The following is a 23456-nucleotide window of genomic DNA, read 5'->3' on the forward strand; positions in this document are numbered from 1 at the left end:
CATCCTTGCTCCAAATCTGGGTGAACAGGCACTTGACCATAAGGCTCCCATACATAGAGTGATTTGCTACCGTTAAACTCAAGGCAATTTGGGGGTCTCCCTGACCGAGTGCCTTTTCATTTTCTGGGAATTTGTGTTCCTTTGTGGAATGGGGTCTGCTGTCTGAACTCCAGTTTTTAAACAAAAGCAATGGAAACAGAATTGCTCACTATTGCCCTGCTGTGTGACACAAGGTCTCTTACCCCTCTGATGTCACTTCTCTTGAATTGTCAAATCGGAGTGTAGACTCTTCAGGCCAAGCAGCATCCTTTAATGTGAGTGTATGTCATGCCCAGCACATCGGGACACCCACCTGCTGCGTTGCTATAAATAACGCTTCCTATTTCACTACCTGGTGAACAGAAACAAACGTTTCTTTAAGTCCCTGCATACTTCCATCCACCAGAGATTAATGGAACTGCCACCTCCTGCCGTGCATTTTGCTATATTAACATAAAGTTTCTATTGCACAGCAGTTTGATCCATTTGTGTTTATTTAACTCATGTGTTCTGACAGAAGAAGATGGAGAATCTGCATAATTAATAATGACCCAAGCAATCTCACTTAATGCCTGTTCTGAAACCCCTGACTATCCTTGTTAACTAACGACATCTATAATAGTGTCAGACAGGTAAAAGACTCCTCTAGTCTGTTGAGATATTATTCACCTGGGATCATCAACGGGTGTTTTTCTGCTCTAGCCATTAGCTGGAATTGCTCAGGTCATTCATAAAACTTCTTTTGCTTTTCACAGAGGGAGTAAAAAAGCAGGGCTGGAGCAAAAAGCCATGCACCAGCATGAAACTCCTGTTTGTATATACATCGCCATAGCCCTCCTTTGCCATCACCAAGGCAGAAAAAAGGGATAATAAGAGTTCTCCCGATAATAAGCCATTCTCCTGACAGCTTTGGAAACATCAGTGACTCATTAAATGGTCACAACAAGCCATGCTTGCTGCAGAGGTTACCTTCATCCTCAGGACCTCTCTCTGCCCCTTCACAAGAAGACAGACCCTCTTGGCTACCTGCTGGGTGCGGGTGCCGGTCCCTGCAAGGCGCTGGAGGGGCATGCACGGCATCTCCAGACTTCCAGGTCTGCTGAGCCAAGCCCTGAGCCCAAAGCCCTGTCCGTGTGACCTTAGCCCAGCCTGCCCACCAAACCTCCTGCTTGGCTCAGCTTCCCTTTGCCCTGAAAAGGCTGTTGCACAGCAAACTAACTGCACTGCCAGCGAGTCAGCAATGCTGCTTTAACTCTTGCCCCAACTTACCATGCAATGAGTCTTCGCTGCCCTTAAGAATTTAGTCTGCACTATCACTATTTTTATTTTCACCTTTTAACAGTTTTGAAGGGATTGAAAGACCATGCTCCTTGTGTGTCCCATCACAGAGCATCAATAAACAGGGAAACTGTGGACTTTAAGGGCAGAAAGCTGAAGGAGACGAGGTTTAGCTTTCCATTCACTCAAAGAACAGATTCAGCCCAGTCCATAGAAGCAAAAGCTTCACAGGTTTTCCCTCGCCAAGGTGCTCTTGGCCTGAGCTGATCTTTGTGCGGGTGGACGGTGGGTTTGGGCTTCTGGCCCCTGCGGCAGCTCAGGCCACCAGGCTTCGAATGTCTCAGCCCCGGCTGCAGCCGAAGTGACGAGCAGCGCTTCTCGCCACTTCTCCCACCACTGCCCCAAGCTGAGCGAGCAGCTGCCAAAAGCGATGCCTGTGGTGCAGGCAGGAGCGCGGGCAGGAGCGCGGGCAGGAGCGCGGGCAGGAGCGCGGGCAGGAGTGCCACCCCTGATTTATACAGGCAACAGCCCCCTGGCCTCAAGGTGATTTTAAAGAGGCCATAGGAGATGTAGGGGCTCTGAGTGGGCAAAGGGTTTTTTCCTCCGACGAAGTAAACATGTAATTCCTAATATCAGAACAATGCCGTTTGCCAAATCAGATGAAATGCTTGTAACAGTGGCTAATCAGATTCTACATTAATGAGCGAAAATATGAAGCTAATCAACACCCAGGCAGGTCTCTAGGCTGCAGGCCTATTAAACTTCATAAAAAATTAATGACTGAAAGAGCAAAATCGTTTGTAAGGGGTCTCCAGTGGCACTGGAAGCGTCTTGAGTACCGTTCACCTCTCATTACACTGAATTAGCCTCACTTTCCAACCCCAAACACCATCTCCTGAGCAGCAGTTTCTGCTCAGCCCTGGACAGCTCTTTCAGGAGAATCCCAGCGTATTTATCTGTCCTTCCCTCCCTCACACCTTCTGCTCCACTTTTGTGGTGGCTTTTTCCATTTGAATTAAGGAAATTCGTACTCCGGCAGCTTCCGTGAAATACCTTTGCTCCTCGAAGGTGCCCACGGCGAGCAGGAGCGGGGCCACTCGGAGGGCTGCTGATGGGGCTTGGGGTGCCAACCTGCAATGGGGACAAGCTGGGGTAAGAACAGAGAGCAAGGAAACCTGCCACCGCCCCACCGGTGGTTTTGGCTCTGAGGTATTTTGCTGTTTGGAAATGGAAAACAGGGAAACATGAACAGGGAAAGCTTCTTTCCCGTGTCTGTGAGGTGGCTTTGCAGACATCGGACTCCCATCGAAGCAACTGGAATTTAGTCCCAGTGATGGCAGTTTCGCTGTGCCACCTCTAGCAGGTTATGAATTACTAATAAGATGCAAAAATGTAGATCATAATACAATGAACTGCAGAAAAGGGGAAACAAGCAGGTTCTTCTGGCTTACATCTGTTGAACAAAATGGATACTCCACTGATTTCAGCTGTTCCAGTCAAGTACAAATAAGACAAGCTAAACCTGCCGGGTCCAGTCCTTTTTCTCACATGCATTGTTCAAGTTCTTACATAATTGCAAGGTTGTGCACAACAGATCACTTAAAGTGATCTTCTGTATTCAGTGTTGTGGAGGTAAAACAATCATTTCTCAGATTTTTTTTGGCTGGAAAAACAAAAGACCGTTACAGCAATTGTTTAATATTTAATGCACTATGTAAATTAGATGTTTAAGTACAAATCTAGTTCAGTGAAAGAAAAGTAGAGAGGGTACATTAAAAAGTATGAGAAAGACATCTGGAGGATTCAATAACCATTGTTTCAGTACATGTGTCTCCGAAGACCCAGAGGTTTTGATCTGAAATATCTTCATGCCTGAATGGTTGTCAGGGGTGTAGTCCCGGTCCTATTTATAACCTGGTGCGGCAGAATTAAGCACCTCTTGTTTCTTAATCAGGTTACAGGAGACTGTCATTTATGTCTTCAGTATTGAGACATTTCCCTTTCTCTCCGTATGTAGTGTTGCAGTACATTAGTGGGAACTCATTGCCAGTAATGAACCTGCTTGGAGAATGGAAATCCCACAGCTTATCAAGGCTTAATCTTTGCACATTGCACTAGAGACAAGGCTGTATTCTCTGCTGCCTTGGACTCTGCAAAATCATTTACCTCTCCACAAATAAGTGTAGGTTTCTGCCATTTTGGTGTAGCAGCAGCTGCGATCCCCTTTGTTCTCAGCTCGCAGCGATGCATGAAGCTGCATGAGACGCAGAGCAATGCAAAGTGTGTTTGCTCCGGCCCAGTCATATTGAAATCACATGAATTTACATCAGGGGCAGCACTGTGGAGCAGTGAGGAACTACAGAGTATTATAACGGTTTGAGCTGTGGGATCCATATTGTGTTCCTATTATTTGCATAGGCAAATAAGCTGTGGTTGCAGTTTGAGCAATGCCTGCGTGAGATATGAACCAAACTGGAATCATGGATACACCCTTCCTCTTCCTCCCCCTAAAAGGTTTGGGACAAATTGTTGCTTGACAGATGAAAGTTCTCAGCTCAGCCTTTGGGAGTCCAAAGAGTTGAACTTCACAGCTTGGCACACACACACAGAGGGGAAAGCAACTTGTCAAAGTCAATAGCAAAGACAGACCTAAAATTCATCTGTCCTGACTACCAGCTTAAAGTTGGTTTAAATCTCCATTTAAAATAACATGCAAGCCCCTTTGGAGATGCAGGTTTACATTTGTGCCAAATAGTCTCACCTTGCAAAAAGTTGCAGTATGAGAAAAGTGACTTACTGCACCAGCAAAAAAAAGGGCAGGAATAAGTAGCAAGCAACTGGTCTGACACCTGAGAGCTCTTTAGGATGCTTCAAGTATCACGATTTTCTTAGGCAGTGCACACAGAAAACAACTGCTATCCCTATGCACATTAATGGCCACCTATTTCGGAGGATCAGCTAAGAAGACAGGCTTAAGTGGAGATGATGAAGAATTGATTCCTAATAATACTTGTGCTATAACCGCTTAGTGGTGCATATGGAAAAGATACTGAGAAAGGTTCTACACTGCCAGTGCCCTCGTGCTGTCTGTGCAAAAGTGAGACTGGCTTTCAAGAGCTATCAGTCAATTATCCCTGTTCCAGAACTGAAATTAAGCACTTACTGGAATTCCCCTCTGATGAAGACTCCAGGGATTTCCCAAATGAGACTGGTGATGCTGTCCCATCATCCAGCTCCCATCAACCAGCACACCCAGCACAAGCTCATTGACTTTCTCTGGTCTGTTATTCTGTGCATTTCCTGCATTTCTCTGTAGCAAACCTCCACTTGTGCAGTGCTGTGGTTGGAGGTTGGGACCCATCATCAGAATTTCCCAGGCTTCTGCAATTCCTTTAACTTCACTGATATATATATATATATATATATATATATATATATATATATATAAAGTCATTATATACCTGTGCCACTGACGTGTTCCTCCAGCACCCATTTACTTTGAAATATTTTGGATGTTATTAAGTAACAGAGGTGGGATCCACCTGTCTGCTGAAGTATCAAGAAACCTCTCCTTTAAAAAAAATACAACTGTGATTTATCATCCATCGTAGCTGGACTGGCTCTGAGGTTGGGAAGGTGGGTGTGTTGGATACACAAAGGATAGAACAAAGCAGGTAGGAACAGGTGCTGGGAGCTTTTGATGACCACATGGAGAACACAACATCACTAAAAAGATAGATGCAATTCTTCCTCTAATTTATCATCTACATTGTCTCTTCCAGGATCACATCGTCTGCAGGGCAGAGGAAGGGGCTGTGAGATCTCACATGAAGTAAGAAGGCAGGACTGGTGTAAAGAGCTCTGGAAAAAAAGGAAATAAATCAAATGCTCTGGTACCTTGGATTTTTACCTTTTTCAGGCAGAGCATATTTATTGTAGAATCTCGTCTTGTTACCAATATTCAGTTAGAATGCAATAAGTGAAATCAGCTCATTAGAAATCCAGGCAATGTATTCATGTGTTTTTTTCTTCTCTTTTGGGAATCCTCTCCTGTGTAAATAAGATACATAATAACCCTTCTCTACATTTTACACATGTGCGCTGCTTTTCAGCCGTAAATGTCAGTGCTAGCATAATTATCCCCATTTTCCAGAAGAAAAAAAAGCAGCACAGAAGGGTCTGATCCACAAATATTAGATGTGACAGCTAAATTTGGATGCCAGTGTAGAGTGCAATTTTCAGTCCTCCCACCATCTCCTCTGAAACCAGGAGGAATTACTCAGGCAACAGCATCCCAACACCCAATGCCTGCAGTGAGGCTCAGATTTCCAGACCAGCTCCGAAGATTGTTTACAGTTGGCTGCTTCTGTCTTTGAAAAAGCTAAAACTTATTTCTGCATCTAAAGGGGGATGTGGGTTCTTCAGATCTGATCCTCATCCTGGGGACATCCTGGCACACAGTCTCAGAAATAAAATATTGAAAGGAGACCCAGTTCTTGGAAAACTGGACAGCGAGGTATTTTCTACAGTCTGAGTGCAGCAAGTTTGGGACAAAGGCTCTCAACGTGCAGAAGCCTTAGAAGGACGTTTTAAACCGTAAATGTTTGAGGGAGCTGCTGTGTGTGCATCTGGAAGGGAGCTTTATCTTGTGTTTAGGTATTAGTCCATCAGCTCCCAGTTGCACACATAAGCACTTGCACAGCACAGACAGTTTAAATGCAAAGTGTGTTCTCCGGATACACCAGCCACTGCAGCAAATTAAAGCCACTTAAATGCTGTTCTAACCTAAGCTAGTCCCTTACACGCTGCTAAATGCCACAACCAGGGCCAGGCTGGGGCCAGCAGCCCCCGTGCCCCCAGCTCCCATCCCTGAACCGGCCTCTGCCACCAGGAGGGACTGAGCCAGAGGCTCCACAGAAAGGCCCCAGCATGGATGAAAAGCAGGCTTCAGAGCACACAGCGACCAAAACACTAATCATGCATCGGGAAATCTGAGGATGTGTTTTTTAAAAATCCACCCAGAGCACAGGTGACAGGGAACACAAAGACAGTAGGACCCAACAGAGCCCATAAACTGCCCAGCAAGATGCAGTGCCTCTATGCTCCATCTATCCCTCAAGGACCTACCTATTTTCAGCTGACAGTGCCATAGATTTAGCTCCATTTAATTTCTGAATTTACACAAAGACACTGTAAGTGATTGTGATTTTCCAGTGGAAAAACAGGGTCTCGCTGTATCTAACCCTCTGAGCATTTTAATCTTTAAATCAATAAAATCCATTAAACAAATTGCTCTCCCCCCTTCTCCGTGCATCCTATCCAAACTGAATGGGTTTGCCATTATTTATTTATTTTGAAGCATGTCTCTCAGCTCTGATGATGGATTGAGCACTTCTGCTGGTGCAGTTCAGCTGTCAAAGAGTTGCAGCAAAATCACAGTTTCAAACTTTGAATGGAAACAAATGGCCTGTAAATGCAGTGCTAGAGAGGAAAAGACACTCCACAGAAAGCCTGAAATGTTTATAGATTTTAGGCTTCATGCTCTGTATGTGCAAATCAGAAGTAATGATTAAAAACAGCTCTTCTCTTTGGAAAGGTTAAGTGTCTCATCTCATACAAAGGAACTCTGTGTACCAGCACTCTTAAATCCTGGAGTGAGATCAAGTGCATGTAGTCTTGATAGCGGAATATTTAGTGACAAAGAATGAATATCAGGGAGGATTGAAAACATGGAGAGCAGGCAGATGTGCTGCAGCACTTGGAACTGTATTGACAAGACTGAGTCAGAAATTCACCCAACAGAGAACACAAAAATTAGAAAAATAGTTGGAGATTCGTGTGTTTAGGTGAAGGTGTAGCCTTACCATGCTGAGGAGATAAAGGGATGAAGATATTTCCCAGTCCCTCTCGCAAGGGATTCCTGCTCAGTTGGTGCGGACTGACAAACAGGCGAAACCTCCTGGAAAGATGCAGTGAATGTCGCGGTGGCCACAGACTTTGTTTTTCTCAGGTTTGCAGAGGCAGCGAGAGCCCCTTCGTTTTTCACGACTAGGCTGAAGACCAGCGGTGGCTTTCTCAGACACAGCCTCCAGAGCCAGGCTTATTGATGACCTTTGCCCTGCCGTAAGAGGTTAGCAAATAAGAACTGAATATTTCAAGATATACTTTAAAAGGACTGTAGGTCTAGGCCATGCAGTCTGATCTCCCTGAAAGATCTTCCCTGCAGAAAGACACTACGCACCGGTTTAGGTCTGGAAGCAGTAAGAGATTTCTCCTCCCTGCGTATCAGCCCATTTCACACCCAGCAAACAATGAACTGGGTAGAGCCCTGTATGTCTAGTGAGAAATATTTTTCTTACTGGTCTGTTGGAGCTAATGAGATAGTTTTCTAAATTAAGTCTCTAAATATGACATTAAACAGAATGGGGAGGAGAGTAAAGGGGCTGGCAAGAGTCCATAATTAATTTTCTGACATTTGGAGAACTGTGACATTGGGTCTTATCTGCCTGTGATGAAATACTCCACAGCCCTAAGGCAACTGATAATATTTAACCAGTCTTCTGATATCCAGACAAATAACAACTTATTATGTCTCAGACTCAACAGACGGACTCAAAAAGAAGAAAAAAAAAAAGTAAAAAAAAAAAAGTCAAAGGCTTAACATTAAAGCATTGAAGTATTGTTATGACTGAGCTTCGCAAGCAATGAAAATCCATTTTTGGCATTATTGGCATTGTAAAAGGCAGAGTTAAAACATTAAGTTCTGGCTCGTTTACAGGCCAGCACTCTGTCTCCTGCTTCGGATGGTATGGATCTGTACAAAGAGATGCTGAGTTGGCATGGGAAGAGGGAAGTGATGGGAAGGGAGCCTGAGGGATCTGAAAAATCAGCAGCAGAGACCAGAGCCTGGGGCTGTGGATCACTGACGTTTGCTGCTGGGAGAGGAACTTGTTTCTGTGGCTGCATTTAGGGTCAGTGGAACACGACCGTGAAGGAGGGCACCGGCCGAGCAGACCTCTCCACAGCCTGGCGTGCACGGCAGAGACTGGCCAGTGGAACTGGCCACGCCGCTTCATTTTTTCTGTTTCCTGGTAAAAAGAGGGGAGAAAGAGGATAAAGCTTTCTTTGCGGGTCTTGCCTCTACAGATTATAAACTCTTTGAGAGTGGATCTTCTCTTAATGAGTTTAACACAAAGGCATCTTGCACCAACAGTAATGCTGAACCACACAGGAACCATTGGAGTTCCTATTTAATGGAAAAAAAAAACAAAAAAAATTAGAGAAAACATCAAGTACCAAGAGTTTGTAATTGGTAGCTATGGGCGGTCAGAGCTCGATGATGAGTACCAGCGACCGAAGCAATCTACGGGAAATTTTGCTCCTCTGACCACAAGACAGCTGCCAACAAACAAGAAACAAGAAGAGGTTTTGTGAAGGACCTTTCTTTTTTTTACTTCCTGAATGTGCAAAAACCAGAAAATCTAGGAGTACAGTGAAACCATTTAAATAGTGTTTAGTAAGATAATTGCAGCAGCTAATCGCCAAATAATAATAATAATAAAACATCTTGAAGTTTTCTAATGGATGTCTTGGAATACTGTAATTTTTAACAGATAGCAATTAATACAGACTTGAGTATCCAATAAATTAAAAGACCTCATCCATTCTGTACTGGAACCACGTGATGACATATTATATGATGACAGCTCTGGCTTAGAAATCAGATATGTCTGGAATTCTTTTATTTTTATGGGGACAGACAGACATTCTCTAGTGGAAGCTAAATTAAGTTAAAGCCCTTTTGTAAACAGTTTGCAATCCCCGTATTCATTAAAGTCAAAAGGAATTGTGCTGTTAATCAAGTCTTCATTTTAAAAGGATCAGAACTGGACCTGTCCTGCAGCCCTCCCTCTCCCCCCACATTTTCAATAATCACAGCTCAAGCTTCTGTAAATTAAACCTAAATTTGGTTTTCTGTTTAATTTAGTTCGGTTCATCTCTGGCCTTTTAGCCACAGTATCGTTTACCAAGTGTCACCAGGAGGTTTGAGAGTAAATTTTTTGCTGGTTATCCTCTGGTTCGTGATGCAGGGTATAAAGCTTTTCTTCTCACAAAGTTCTATTTGCATAACATATATATATGTGCTTGTACCATCTGAAGCCGACAGCATATGAGCACGCTCCACACTCCGAAATCATTTTATTGCAAACTGAAAATCATGAATATCTCAGGGAAAGTGTTTTCAAGGCCATTGTTTCAGGCAGTGTCACCTAGCTGCTTCATCGTGAAGTAAAAATCAAAAAGTAGGATATTGTAAGTTACATACTTCTGAAATGTCTCAGTCTCAGGGTCCTCAGCAACATGATGCGTTACAGCTGACATGATCTCACATGGCGCACCACTTCAAATCACTTGAACAAGGTTCTTCTTTCATTCTAACGATAGAGCATCATGTTTTGTTTCTTCAAAGAAGAGAACGCAGCTACAGAGATCACGCGTGGATAAAGCACTGAAGGACAAAGCCCCAGCCCATGATCTAAGCAGAGCAGTGCCGTGCCATCAGCACTGGGTTCTGTTTCCCTCTCTGCAGCACACACACATATGCCTTCCCCCCAAGATGCAGAATGAACTGTCAAAACCATCTGAAACCAAGGGAAGTCTATGAATGAGTTTGGAACCGTCGCTACTATCATTTCTCTACCATCACTGCTCTAAAAATAAGTATTTTCGTAATGAAGCCAAAGTATAGTTGTGGTTTGTTAATAGCTGGGAGCAGAAGGTTGTCCCTTGCTCTGTGCTGGTGCTAAAAAGTGGCCTCTGTACCCTCAGCCCTATGCTGCTGCCTGGCCAAGAAATGGTACCTCATCGGTTCTGGAAGGCGGTATTCCCAGCTGCCTCCCTTGGGCCTTCTTGGCTCAGATGGTCTGCTTATTTTTTTAAAATGTTTTGGGCACCAGCAAAGAATTCACGTCAGAGGGATGCAGCTGGTCCTCAGGTTGCAGCGACAGCCAGTCCTTTGCTCTTGAAATGTCTTCAGCATATTTTCATCTTCTTGCTCATCCACATTTTAAATGTCTCATTTGAGCTGCTCAGTTATAACTTCAAACATGCCTGTGCTTGACAAGACTCTAAATCTAATCTCCAAAACATCTGAAATACTAGGCAGTATTAAGTTGTTGGGGTTTTTTAATTTAAAAAGAAATGTGGCATGGGAAGAGATTTTTGAACAGATAGTCTTTCTCTGAAAGGTTAGAGCAAGCTCATTTGGGCTCAGTTGCTGCCACTTTCTGAAATTAAAGGTTAAATTTAGCCAAAAAAGGGAAGCGGTGTCTTCCATCAGTGAGCATTCAATTGCAGTGACATAACAATGCCACAAGAGCAATTTAATTCTTGGCATATTTAGAGGTGGCATTAGGGAGTCTACCAAGGTAGCAATTTTCTAGATAATCAACTTAATGTCTTCATTCTGAGTGCATTTATATGTGTAAGTTAATTAGGGGAGTTAATTTTCACAAATGGCAGAAAATCTGCATTTTCCAGTAAGCTTTGTTTCATGCCAGTTCATGATCCAAGGTAGCTGAGAACGATAACCTGACATTCCTATCTATTACAATAACCAGCCTGCATCACGAGCAGGCTTCGTTTGTCAGCCTGACAGATGCACTGACGGGTTTCTGGTGCTCATGCTGCTGAATCCAAGTACCTGCTGGGGGCAAAAAGGACAACTTGCCCTACACCAGGTCGCATAGCTGTAGAGAGTACTAATTGCAGCCCCTCAAAGGCTGCAGCATGCATCCACATCACTTAGCGTGGTTAAGGGGTAGAGAGGAACTTTTGCTGGTGAAAATAAGAAAATGGAAACAGAAGCTAAGCTTCTTTCTTTTCATGTCAGGCGGTTGGGCTCGGTGATCTTAAAGGTCTTCTCCAACCTAAACGATTCTATGATTCCATGGCATTTCAAAACAGTTAAGCGTGCCACATTTTTGCAAGCCAGTGCAAATCACTAGGGAACCAGGATGAATATGGAGCAAAATTACTGGCAGTAAATACGGAATTGCAAAAATGCATCTCAAGGGATGGCAGAATGCCTCCATTGCTTAAGTGAAAGTTTCCCACCACCACCCCATTACAGGACGCTGTGCTGTGGAAAAATGCTAGAAAGTAACTTGGTGGAGGACTTCACAATTATCTCAAACCTTTATGCTAAAATTCTGCAAAAAGGATAAAAGCAAACAGTGATATCTGGCCTCAGTGAAGCAAAAGGGAATTTTACCACATGCTTTAAAAAGCCCAGAATTTCAAACAGACTCTGTAAAAGTTAAATTGCTCTGAATAGCCATGCCATATCTTCACATTTAGCAGGGCTATCTGAGTCCACAGCAAGTGCACACGTATTAAAATAATGACTGCATTCCGCTTTTTAAAAGCATTAATGCCTTCGGTTGAAAAATGAAAGCATTTTTGTGACTGCTTTTACACATGTCCCTCTGAGGAGTTCTCAGCACCGTCCTCCTTTCTGCTGGGCTTCCACATACTTTCCTCCACGTGTCCCCTTTTGCCCCATTTCTGTATTAATTTTTTTCTGAGTCCAAGGCAACTCGGAGCAGAGACAGAGGGCATATGACAACAGGGCGATCGACACTTCAGAAATTCCTATGGGAGCAAATATGGCTTTTAAAGCACAACTTACGACCCATTTTTTACCACTTGCATGGGGCCGAAACTCCATTTCTCTGCTCCCCAAATCCATCCACGCCAACAGGCTGAAAGCCGGGTGGGGAGAAAGGAGTTCGCTCTTCGTGCACCAGATGAAAGATGCAAACGTGCAAACTCCCACCAAGGCAGGAGGAAGCAGGGAGAAAAAAACGTATTTCTCACTGGTTTGTGTGAATGGAGGCTGCGGATCTCCACACTGCAGTACAGACATGCCGAGTTTTGTGTTGTGACATGCAGATCTGCCATTATGTTTTGTGGAGGCAATAGTGAAAGAAAGGAACATATGGAAACTTTGATTTCTACATTTACACTACTCCTGCTATCACGGTTTTACATCCAACTATTCTCTTCAACATGAAATTTAATTATCTTCTAGGCATTTAAAATCCACCCATCACTGCAGTACCCAGGTGCCAAACACAACAATTAAGAAGAATGATCGCTTCCCATGAAAGGGCCAATTTCCTGGTTCTTCTCATGAGGAATGGTTCTTGCCACGTGTGCAGGAGGGTAAGGATTTACAGGGATGCTGGCTGGCACGCAAACACTGGCAGCGCAGAACAGCAGCAGATCAGTGCAAGGCATTTAATGTACAGAGATGGTGGGAAAGGGTCTGCACCCAGAAAGCAAATATTTCATTGGTAAAAGAATGAGACTGCAATTGCAAACTGCTAGTAAAATATTTTTAACTTACTTGCACGTGCATGCTGAGCTGCCCCGCTACCATCTTGTGACAGAAGCCAACACCTGTAACAGAAGGAAAGACAATAACTTTAGGTTTTGCTGAATCTTAGGGGGGAGAATTTCATGTGCTTTGGCAACCTAAAAACCCACATATATTTGCCTTGTAATTAGTCAACTACTGCCTGTGCGCGTAACAGCCTTATGGATTTGGGGAGGAAGAGTCTGGGCAGAAAGCAGGCGGCAGAGCAGCCAGCACCTGATTTTAAAGAAGTTATTACATCTTAAGGTGATCGATTGGCAGTCACCTCAGCCATGCTGGAGAGAGGAATGGGAGCTGGCACAGCAGCCAGCAGCCAGATGTACCGCAGTTAGCACAGCTTTCCAAGTCCTCCTACCCCTTCCGTTTTTCTAACATGGTTTCCTATCAAGCAAAATGGAAACCATGACAAGAGGGGAAATAAAAGCAAAAGCCGGACACATTCAGCAAGAGACTGGGAGCTACTGCTTTCTCACAGTGATGTAAACCAGGAGGGATTGAAGTACAGTGTTAGGCTATTTTATATATGAAATAAACATTTTTAAGCTATCTATTAACCTACGTTAGCCTTCAATTAGATCAGTAATGCTTTGAGGGAAGAACTGTTTCTGATGTATGCTTATACTGAATAATGAAAGATTGGCCCCCAGGTACTACAGCCCTATCAATAATAAACATTATTACTAAATAATAGCAATGAAGACTTAGAGTTAATGTTTAAAATGGGCATGAGACCAAGAGCATGCCCAAGCACATTTCACGCTTATTTTAATTGCCACAAGACAAATAGAATGAGGATGGATGTTCACTCAAAAGGGTGTGATTCTGTTTTGCTGAAGCACTCAGATTTTAGTGTGCTATTGTCAAGCCTATTTGGAGTAAATTGTGGGTAGAATTGCAATGAGAGATGTAGTTGCCTAGCAAAGGTCTAAGATTTCCATTTAAAATTAATGTGAACTGTTTCTCTGAATCTGACATATGGGCTTTGAGAACCCCTGCCAAGATGTCAAGAGCTAGAATGCTCCCCCTCTAACTCCGAAAAAATGCTGGAGGCAACTTTCTCCTGGTATTTTGGCATTTGGCTCAAATGCCAAACAAAGAGACACAGAAACCCTCCTGCAGTGGAGCTGCACAGCATGGTCAGTTTGCGGAGTCACAAATAACGCAATTGCTCAGATGAAACATCATCTCTGCTGCCTCCCGGAGCAGCGATGGAGCCTGCCCTGAGGGTGTCCACCACACAGACCGGCTTTGGGAGGCCTCTCATCCTCTGCCCTCCAGCCATCTCAACCACCAGGGTAACATCCCCATATCATCTCCAGCGCAATAATGCTACAAGGAAAGCTCCTTGTTCCTTCAGATCAGCGAACTGGAGACTCAGTTGCACTGAAAGCCCTTTGACACGCCACAAAGGCACACAGCCAACGGGTTATTTGAGCAAAGTAAGCCCCTGTCTGAGTGATGGTGGTCAGAGACCATCAGACAGACCAGAGCAGACCAAGCACTGCCAGAGCTTTTGGCTCTTCTGAAATTCAAATCGCCCTTACGACCTTACCCTGTGACCAGCAAAGAAAGGAGAAACAATTGCTGTGGTGGTGCGACAGATACACGGTCTGTGGTTAAAGTGTTGGTGTAAAACTGGTGCCAAAAGGGGATTTGGGAAGTGCTCAGTTCTTACGGGAATGGCAGCCATTAAGTACCTCATGGGGCAGATGGAAGAAAATTATGCTCCCATTTAATCCCTTTCCAAACCTCTCAGCTATTTCAAAGGCTTTTTATTATGATCTTTTGGAGCCCCCAAGTTTTGCTCTGCACACAAGCTTGGGTGCTAGGTGATGCTTTCCTGAACCAAGCAAGCTGCTGTGGTCCCCAGTCAGGTCCCCCTGCAGCTGCTGCACTTTGCATCACTGCTCCCATCGTCATCCTAAATCCTTCGTCCTGCTCCACCCTGGGCTCCTGGGCACAACAAAAGGCGTTTCAAATCCTCCAATTCCTCATCTCCCTGATTTACTTCCATCAGAACAGCTTCTCATCCAGACTTTCTTGGATATTCGAGCTTGCTCAGCACTTAGAAAAGTTCATTTAACTTCAAATAAATTCCCCTTCTAGTCCAGTAAAAAGAATACATACTTCTTTTTGGTTTGTCTTCTTCTTCTCCCCCCGTCCCCCCTTTCCCAAATTATATCCTTTCTAATAAGTGTGAAACTCTGTGAAACACGGTGGCAATAAGAGTGAAACCTGCCAAGGGCTATACAGAATCAAAGATTAAACCATCTCAGAAGGCAGCGTGGGGAAGCTGAACTGCAGAGGAAGGGGGAAAGGAGAAAATAAGCATCAAGGTGTATGGAGGATAAACAATCCATTCTAAAGTGCAAGAAAAATAGACAAAATATACTAAGAACAGCTCCAGAAAATAGAAATCAGTGCTCAGCTTCCCACACCATCTTTAGGATGCTGAAGGAAGCTCACAGACAAATGAGACAAGAGAGTCTCTGGATGAAGAAACCTCCCATAAGAGGACAGGCTGCCCTGTGCTGCTTCCCCACCCCTAAACACCATCATTTTCCCTGGAGTTTTTGGACAAACACTCCACAGGCATTCCTGGCTGGAGAGGCACACCAGCCAGCTGTGCAAGGAGACAGGCAGTTTTGTACAACTGCAGCTATAAACAGAATCCCTGATGTAGCTTCGAAACTATTTGGGATAAAATTTTCTTTTTGTTATGTTCTCTACAAACATGGCCCTAACGTTCAGAGTAACCTGCTCAGTACTTGCACAAAAGCAGTAAAACGCTGGCATAAACATGTCTTGTTTCCAGCCATTCCTTCTTCTGAAATGCAAACTTTGCCTTTTACAGCTGAATCCATTGCAGAAGGGGGAGAAGAAAGGAAGCTTCAATAAACAGAAAGATGAATCATGGAAGCAAATCCCAGTAATACTTCTCCTGTTTCGCCTGGATGCAGTGCACCTTCCCACACACCGCCGTCCCGCCCCGTCACGGCAGCAGGGCAGAGCACCACCTTCATAAAGCAATGCAAGGGCATAGGTTCTGCAGAAGGAAACTGTGAGGAACATCACGTTCATGTAAGACAGGGTAACGTGTAACACGGGATTTCTTTCGCTCCAGTTCGGCACCTGCAGGAAGAGACGGTGCTGAGCCATCAGCTCGCACGCCAGTGTCAGCCAGGGGCTTCCCAAACCCTCCACGTTTGTTCACTTCTCTCACGCTCAAAGCCACGTGTTGTGGCAGCAACACTGCCACTGAGAGGTGCAACATAAATGCAAGGCTTCTGTGCAAGGCTTGCTGCCACTTTAAGTGTATCTTAATTACACTGTGAAGTTCTGGGACCGAATTCCCTGGCCTTCAGCTACATCCGTGCAGTCGAGTGACACAAGACACCGCACCAGAGACAACGCTCCCCACAGAGAGATACAGCCTGCTCTGGCCTCACCAGGGAAATATTTTCCAGTAATGGAAATGGTCTGGAAGAAGAAACAAAACATGCACACACACAAAGATGTTGGCTTTTTTTGTTTAATCTGACTTGGAATATGTTGAATTGGTTCATTGTTTGCAGAGGAATCTGAGCAGAATTAATGATTCGCACAGGCAGGAAGAGGCACTGTTTTGCAAATGCAGTGGCCAGACATTCTCCAAGATCTGTAATCTAATTTAGCTTGGTGAGTTAATGATTTTAATGATTTGTTGTGATCTCAAAACAACTGTTAGGAGATAAATCTACATCATTAAACCTATTATGGTGTTTTGCTTCATTTAGCAAATGGTGGTTTTTTGTTCAGAAGACGCCCACATTTTAAACAAGCAGAGAGGTCAGCTGCTGATGGTAAGGAACAATTTATTCCCAGCTCCCTTGGAGACTGAAATGAAAGGTGTCCTTGGGAAAAAAATAATTCTTCACAAATGTTATTGACTATTTTATAAACAGAAAGCTTTGCTCACGCTGTGACATGTGTCATTGTGTGAGTGTCCATTACAAACCAGACAAGATTTCTGAAAACAGCCACTGAGCTGATGGTTCAGGATCACTTCGTTTAAAATCCAGTTCCTTCTCAGGGAATCACATAGGGCTGCTGAGTGCCGGGAGCAGAGCTCACTGATGCTCGCTTCAAGTTCAAGGCAGTTCAAGAGCAACAGCAAGAGAAAGATGTCAACACCGAGAAGCTTGTTTAGCCCTGGATGGGGTGTTTCATTTCTGATTTTGGAAAGACAGGTCCACGTCCCATAGCACTGCAGGCAAGATTGTAACAAGCTCCGTCCTTGGAGCCTTATAATCCCTTGCACTGCACGGATAGCACAGACTTGTCACTTTAATAGCCCAAAGTAAATAAAAGGCAAAGAAAATTCCTTTCAGTTATGTTTATTTTGGGGAAGCTTCTTTCTTCAGTTCTGAATGTAGGGAATATATTTTATTACCCACTGTGACATTTCAAAATGCAGCAATTGAACGGCTGTTCAATTGAACCAGCAATTGAACCGTCCTCTTGCAGGACATCTCCATGGAGAAAGCAAAGTGCTACTAACAAAGGCCACGTGTCCCAGCTGCCATTCCAGCACCTCCCTCTGCCCCGCACCTCTCCCACACACCAAGATCCAGCTCAGGAAGGAAAAGTTTACGTAAGACTGATACGAGGTTTAGCTCACAAAATGCGCATTTAATTCTCTTGAGATTGACTAATCACACTGCCATTCTCTTATAAATATGGTGCAAAATCCTTCTGCACGCACAATCGCACAATAACGAATGCCTGATATCACGGACATGAATGAATTGACTTCCATAATCTGTTACATTTTTCACACAATCAGGGACAAATTTGATGATGAAGCAAGGGCAAAGAAATGAAGCTCTCAGAAGTAATTTCAGCTGCATGAGAAAGATGGAGAGAGCGCGTTCACAGAGCCAGCAGTGAGCGTTCAGCCCCAGCAATATCCCAGTATTAAAATACTGATGCAGCACCCGCGAAAGGGATGGTTTTCAACTATGTTTCGTTGTGTCCTCCCATCACAAGCTTCCTCCAATCTATTCTACTAAAAAGCCTTTTATGCTGACTGTGAAGAGGCTGTAAGGAAGAGCAGAGGAGGATATATGGTTTCTTACTTTCCGTGCCAGTTATTTACACAGGAAAGACTAAACAATCAACCTCATTTCCCTGCAAGTTTGAGCAGTCTATTAGGATTTGATGACATTTGCTTAAGCTAAATATTTCATAAATCTAAAATATGATGCAAAGAAAACAAAACCAATCCTGTCAACAGCAATGACTATTTTCTTGCCCTGCTCCTTTTTAATCCCTGGGCAGGGAGGAACATTTCAGTTCCTCGGCTGCCACTCAGAAACCACTGCCATGACTCCACCTTCCAGCCCGCGGCACGTCTGCCTGCCGCAACGCAAACACGAGAGGTGCAGAGGGACAGAAATGCGTTTGTTTGTTGTGGAAGTTAAGCACCGACTAGGGTCTGAGCTCCGTCCTTGGAGCCTTATAATCCCTTGCACTGCACGGATAGCACAGACTTGTCACTTTAATAGCCCAAAGTAAATAAAAGGCAAAGAAAATTCCTTTCAGTTATGTTTATTTTGGGGAAGCTTCTTTCTTCAGTTCTGAATGTAGGGAATATATTTTATTACCCACTGTGACATTTCAAAATGCAGCAATTGAACTTAACTGGAAAAGAAAGTCATGTTCTGCCCTTCCACATTGCTTTCATCCCTGGAGATTCCTATTGCTTATCAAAGGGAAAAGACAGGAGGGTCTGGAGCCACGCGGGCTGCCATACACTCCGTGTGCAGCTACACACACCCCGTACTCTAAAACCACTTTGAAAAAGCTATAAAGTATTGGAGATCACCACCACCTGGATGGCAGCCTGCTGCCTGACACTGTCTTGTAGAAGCCAGGCTCTACACCGGGTCTAAATTACTTCCTAATTTATACTTGTGAGTCAATCATATAATTAAAATCAATAAATTCCCATCTCTAATTACCAAATGATGACATGGAATTTTTTACTAAGTTGTTCGCAGTAGTAATAATAACGATCCATGGGAATTACACCACATACACCTCCTGCCATTGCAAAAACTGTTGGAGCATCATCTCTTAGAGGGTCCGGCCCCAGTTCCAGTGCTGGTGTGAGTGCTGCACCCAGAGCACGAACTGGCCTGCAAGTCCAGACAGCTCTGCATTCAGTATCTAAAGAGGAAAACCCGAAAGTCTGTAACAATCAAAGATCTGGGCATTTATGTTCTGTATTGGAGAGAGGGATGGAGAAATAACCTTTCCAAAGAAACAGAACTTCTCAGGCTTAGGTGGGAAATGTATCGATATTCAGGTTTTTTCTAACTGGAAGCTGAGATGAAAGTTCAAGGTCATTTTGTTGTATTCCAACCTGTTCAACCTTTACTCAGGACTGAGACATTAGAGCTTACTCTTTGTGAGCATTTTGATACAGAAAACATCTAGTATTATACCCTAAGTCAATATATGTAAATGATACCAAGACAGTTGAAAATGTGATGGCTTCATGATGATTGCATTTGCTCAGGAGTATCACAGCTGAAGACGCTGTACGTTATTTTGTGGGGTTACTCATGTGATTTTACTTTTTCCTGTCTGAAATAAGACACCGCATTCATCATTTTGACCACTATTCTTGTGCCAACTGTTGCAGCCATGCCTGGCCGTGCTGTGATATTTGGAAACTACCCTCCAGGTAGAACAAATGTTGTTTTATTTGCTGGGTGGAAATTTGTTAAATAAATCATAGATTCATAGTGGCATAGGAAATTAGCAATAAGTTCTGCCTGGAAGGTTAGACATATTGTACTTCAAAATAAGCAGGAGGCCACTTTGCAATTCAAAAGAGATATATTGGGAAATGGGAAGACACATCTGTTAATCATTTTTCCCAATACCCGAAAGGTTTGTTAGCTGGAGTCCCAGTAGAGCCCTGTACTGACACCGAGTGCCTCTTTTAAATTAGCTTCAATGACTTCTCTGCCCGGATCCGGCTGCCAGAAGAAAAGCTGGGGAGCTCTTTCTCTGGAAGCTCTGATGTCCTTGGCTGTCGAGTGTGCAGGCTGCACGGCCGTGTTTCAGGAGCAGTGCTGTGGGTTTCCATACTGGTGGGAGTCCCATATTATTATTGCATTCCACTTTCTAATTCGAAACACCGCAGGGCGTTATTAGGCTGGAAGGTTGACATTTAGTAGGGGCTATGGCCTGGGGGGCTCTTTATTTGACAATTACTTACGAGTTTCCCTTAGAAAAGAATACACGTGAAGACTGTTTCTGAAAGCTTCCTTCAAAGTGACATCTGATGAATTTAAATAATGGGTTTTAGCACTGCTAACACTTCCAAACATTTTTACATTTATTATAACCTTTAGAAACCCTTTGTTCCTCTTCCTGATCATTTTATAACCCCTATCTACCTGGAAATATTTCAAGAAAACATTTGGAAAGGATGCTGAAAGCCTATACATCTTTTTACTGTGTCCTGAATCGGTGTATCAAATGTTCTTTCTCACCGAGAGATACAAGGTAAGAACTGTTTTCTGAACAGGTTATGGGTGAGGCAATGGATTTGTTTTTTCTCACCTACAAGAACCAATGAAATCAGAGTAACTTCAGCTTCTCCCCTTTTATTTTTATGGAAGAAAAGAGCTTAAGAACTGAAATTAAAAAAAAATAATTTTTGAGCTTTTAAAATCCTAAAATATTAGGCAAGTACAGCTATTTTCCATGAAATTTCCCCTTGTGCTAAAAAAGAATTTTTATTTTTTTTTTTAATGATAAATATCTATGTTAAAAAATCTCTACCTACAGGTCAAAACTGCTGATAAGGGCTGTGGAGTAAAAGCTTTCAGAGGCAGCTTCACTCATCATTACCAGGGATAAGCAATTTGGTTCCATTTCAAAGGCAGAGACATCCTGCAGCCTAAGCATCACCAAAACCCCAGGAGTGATGCCAGCCGAGCCCTTCATCTTCCTAGTAGTGGGGCAGGCTCCCAGCTGGAGACCCCTCTCCCCTCTCCTGCGTGGTCCTGAGCCTGACCCCAGGACCAAGGGATGGTCCAGGCACTTCAGCATCCCCGAGCTCGCCCAGGCTCACGTAGGCAGGATTGCCTCCACAGGTACCACTTTATCCACACCCGGCAGGCAGAGCTGAGCCAGGTCACAACGGAGCTCCTTGGATGAATGAAAGGATGAGTCTGTGCAGCCAGCTGCCTAACAGCTGTCTGGCTATACCATTCCCTGATCTCTGCAGTGCTACTGAAATGTTTCTTGAGGGGTTTTCCAGAGTCCGTGACAGACCTGGGTATGAAATCCTATCTACTCAGCCTTAGCATGGGGCTTACATGTGGGTTTGCCGCTCCTCTTGCAGTCAGAGGGCTCCTTCTGGGACAACAGCTAGCAGCTATTGCTACTTTTTCACCCTTAAACTACCCAGAGCAGAAGAAAAATGGTGAAAGAAAGACCAGTGAAAGTTCAGATAAAGCAGAAGTGATGCTCATTGCTGCAGGGCAGTTTAAACCGAAGTACAATGTAGTTTAGATAAACAAGGATTAATTATCTTTCTGTTAGTCTGTGAGGCAACTGATATCACATATAATTAAATTATTTTGCAATTATTACTTTCTGAGTGCTTAAGCAAGAAGGAGAATAAAGCTGGGATTCTTTTTTCGTATCTTGCAAAACAGTTTCATGTTTGGAGTATTTTGTTTTACTGTATTAGCTTGTGTAAACTGTGGCAGTGCATGTTTCCCTTTTCTTTTATTTGCCCATTGGGTCGTTTACTTATTGGAATTGAAGTCAGAAGTGGTTTGCTCTCACAAGCAGTACTGAATTTCTAATAAATATGTAAATAATGTATCTCTGAGCTGTTGCCTTTGGCATTTGTTCATACATTATCCTCCACAGTAGTTAGTCTGCTGTGAGCACACACTTGTTTCAGTTGGAAGAAATATCCATGATCTAAACAGAGCCCCAGCAGAGCACTGCTGCACTCTGTCGCGGGTGCTTTTCCTCACTTTGCTGCCAATTGCATGTGGAAGGTATGACTTCAAATGTATCAGGTGAGAAAAGAGAAACCGGAGGACAGCAGAGGTCAAAGCTAAGCAGAAGCTCCACTGGCAGCGATGTACCTGTGCAGAGAGGGTCAGCACAGGGCCCTGCATCATTCCTGTCCTCGAGAAATCCTCGTTGCTCCAACAAGCAGGGAAACCCGATGATCTTGAAATTAAGTGATGTTGCCACAGGGTGAAGGGGAATTTAAGCAAGCCCTGCGCTGAATTTTATCTGGTGACTGCATACCATGCCTCTTGCAACACCTCCAGCCACCCAAGTGCATACCCCACTGGGGGCTCACGCGCTTTGCTGCCTGCCGGGACTGGGGGCACCGGTGGGTGCAGGTGATGGGGAGCAGGTGGGAGCTCAGCACCGGGGAGGGAGCAGAGCCAAGCTGAGAGACAGACGGGGGATGTGACAGAGCAGGGATTAGGGAAATCAGAGCCAGGTCTCACGGGAAGAAGCTGATCCTTCAGAGCATGATGTGACCTGGGGGTAAATGAGATGCCCAGAGATTAAAACTGTGCCGTGCAGAAATTGTGCCCATAGGAGGGAGAATATCGCTCGTAAGGCAGAAGTACAAGTACCCAACGAAACTCCTTACGGCACCTTTGCTCCAGGAATTTACTTCAGATGCTGATGGAAAAATTAAAGTCCCTAAGAACGGGGTGATGTGCCCAGGGGACCCCACTCAGCTCCTGCCTCGGAGGCCCCTTTCTATTTCCATCCAGCTCCAAGGCGGAAAAAAGTCTCCTCTGCCTCCTGGCACTGGGACAAGACCTCAGCGAGGGGGGACAGGAGCAAGAGGAAGGCTCTGGGGACTGTCACTGCTGTGCATGTCCTTGTGAGAGACGGGACCTTGAGGGAGCTGCTGCACTTTGAGCTCAGTTCTACAAGTGAAGCCCGAGCGCAAACTGCCAGCAGCTAAAATTTGCCTGTGCTGAACTGCAGCAGTTTTGCCAAATTCTTCCCCAGTTCTGTGGTTTTTATTTGCTGTTCCTATCTTCACATCTCAAAGTGAGAAGCCAAGAAGGATGGGCTTGGACCTTCCTGAGGTTTGGAAATCTCTGTGTCCCCAGAGAGCTCCCACAGAAAGCTGTGCCCGTGGCTGGTTTCTATTTTCCTTTGCTCACCAGATCCAAGGGGCCGTAACTTTGGCCCTTTGCACCTTCACTTTCCAGCGTGGAGAAACCCCTCTGCACTACTAGGGGAAGCTGAGCAGCGAGCCCACATCTGCGGCCGTGAACAGACTGGGCTGAGGCTTAAATGGGTAAGACAAAGAGGATGGAGGAAAGAAAGTGTTATTTCTTTGGGGGAGACCAGAAGGTTATGAAATTTTCTTGCACTTAACCAATGAAATAATGAATCTTTTAGCTCACAAAGTGCAGTAGTTCCATAGGTATTTAGGAAGTAATGCAATTTCACTGATAGAAGCACTTTCACATCTAACAGTAGAAGAATGTTTTGCGCTTCTGGTACTTTATCAACAAAATGCCCTACTGTAGCTACTTGCCCTTTGGAGATTATTTTCTCAGGGAAGCTGTCATCACTCAGCTGATTAATTACTCTAATAATCATAATTTTTTTCTAATAAAAAACTCTCTTCCCATTC

At 44.2% G+C, this 23456-nt stretch overlaps 1 protein-coding gene across 1 annotated transcript in view; it reads right to left on the reverse strand.

Annotated features, from left to right (window-relative positions):
* PLXNA2 (plexin A2) overlaps window positions 1-23456 on the reverse strand; it is a 509765-nt gene that overhangs the window by 357687 nt on the left and 128622 nt on the right. The window contains exons 5-6 of the mRNA XM_080367686.1: window positions 12728-12780; window positions 243-2448 (exon numbers count right to left, since the gene is read on the reverse strand). The gene's annotated coding sequence lies outside the window, so the exon portion shown is untranslated. The remainder of the gene's footprint in view (window positions 1-242; window positions 2449-12727; window positions 12781-23456) is intronic.

The sequence above is a fragment of the Falco punctatus genome, assembly GCF_963210335.1.
Source record: "Falco punctatus genome assembly, chromosome: 17".
NCBI classification, from domain to species: domain Eukaryota; kingdom Metazoa; phylum Chordata; class Aves; order Falconiformes; family Falconidae; genus Falco; species Falco punctatus.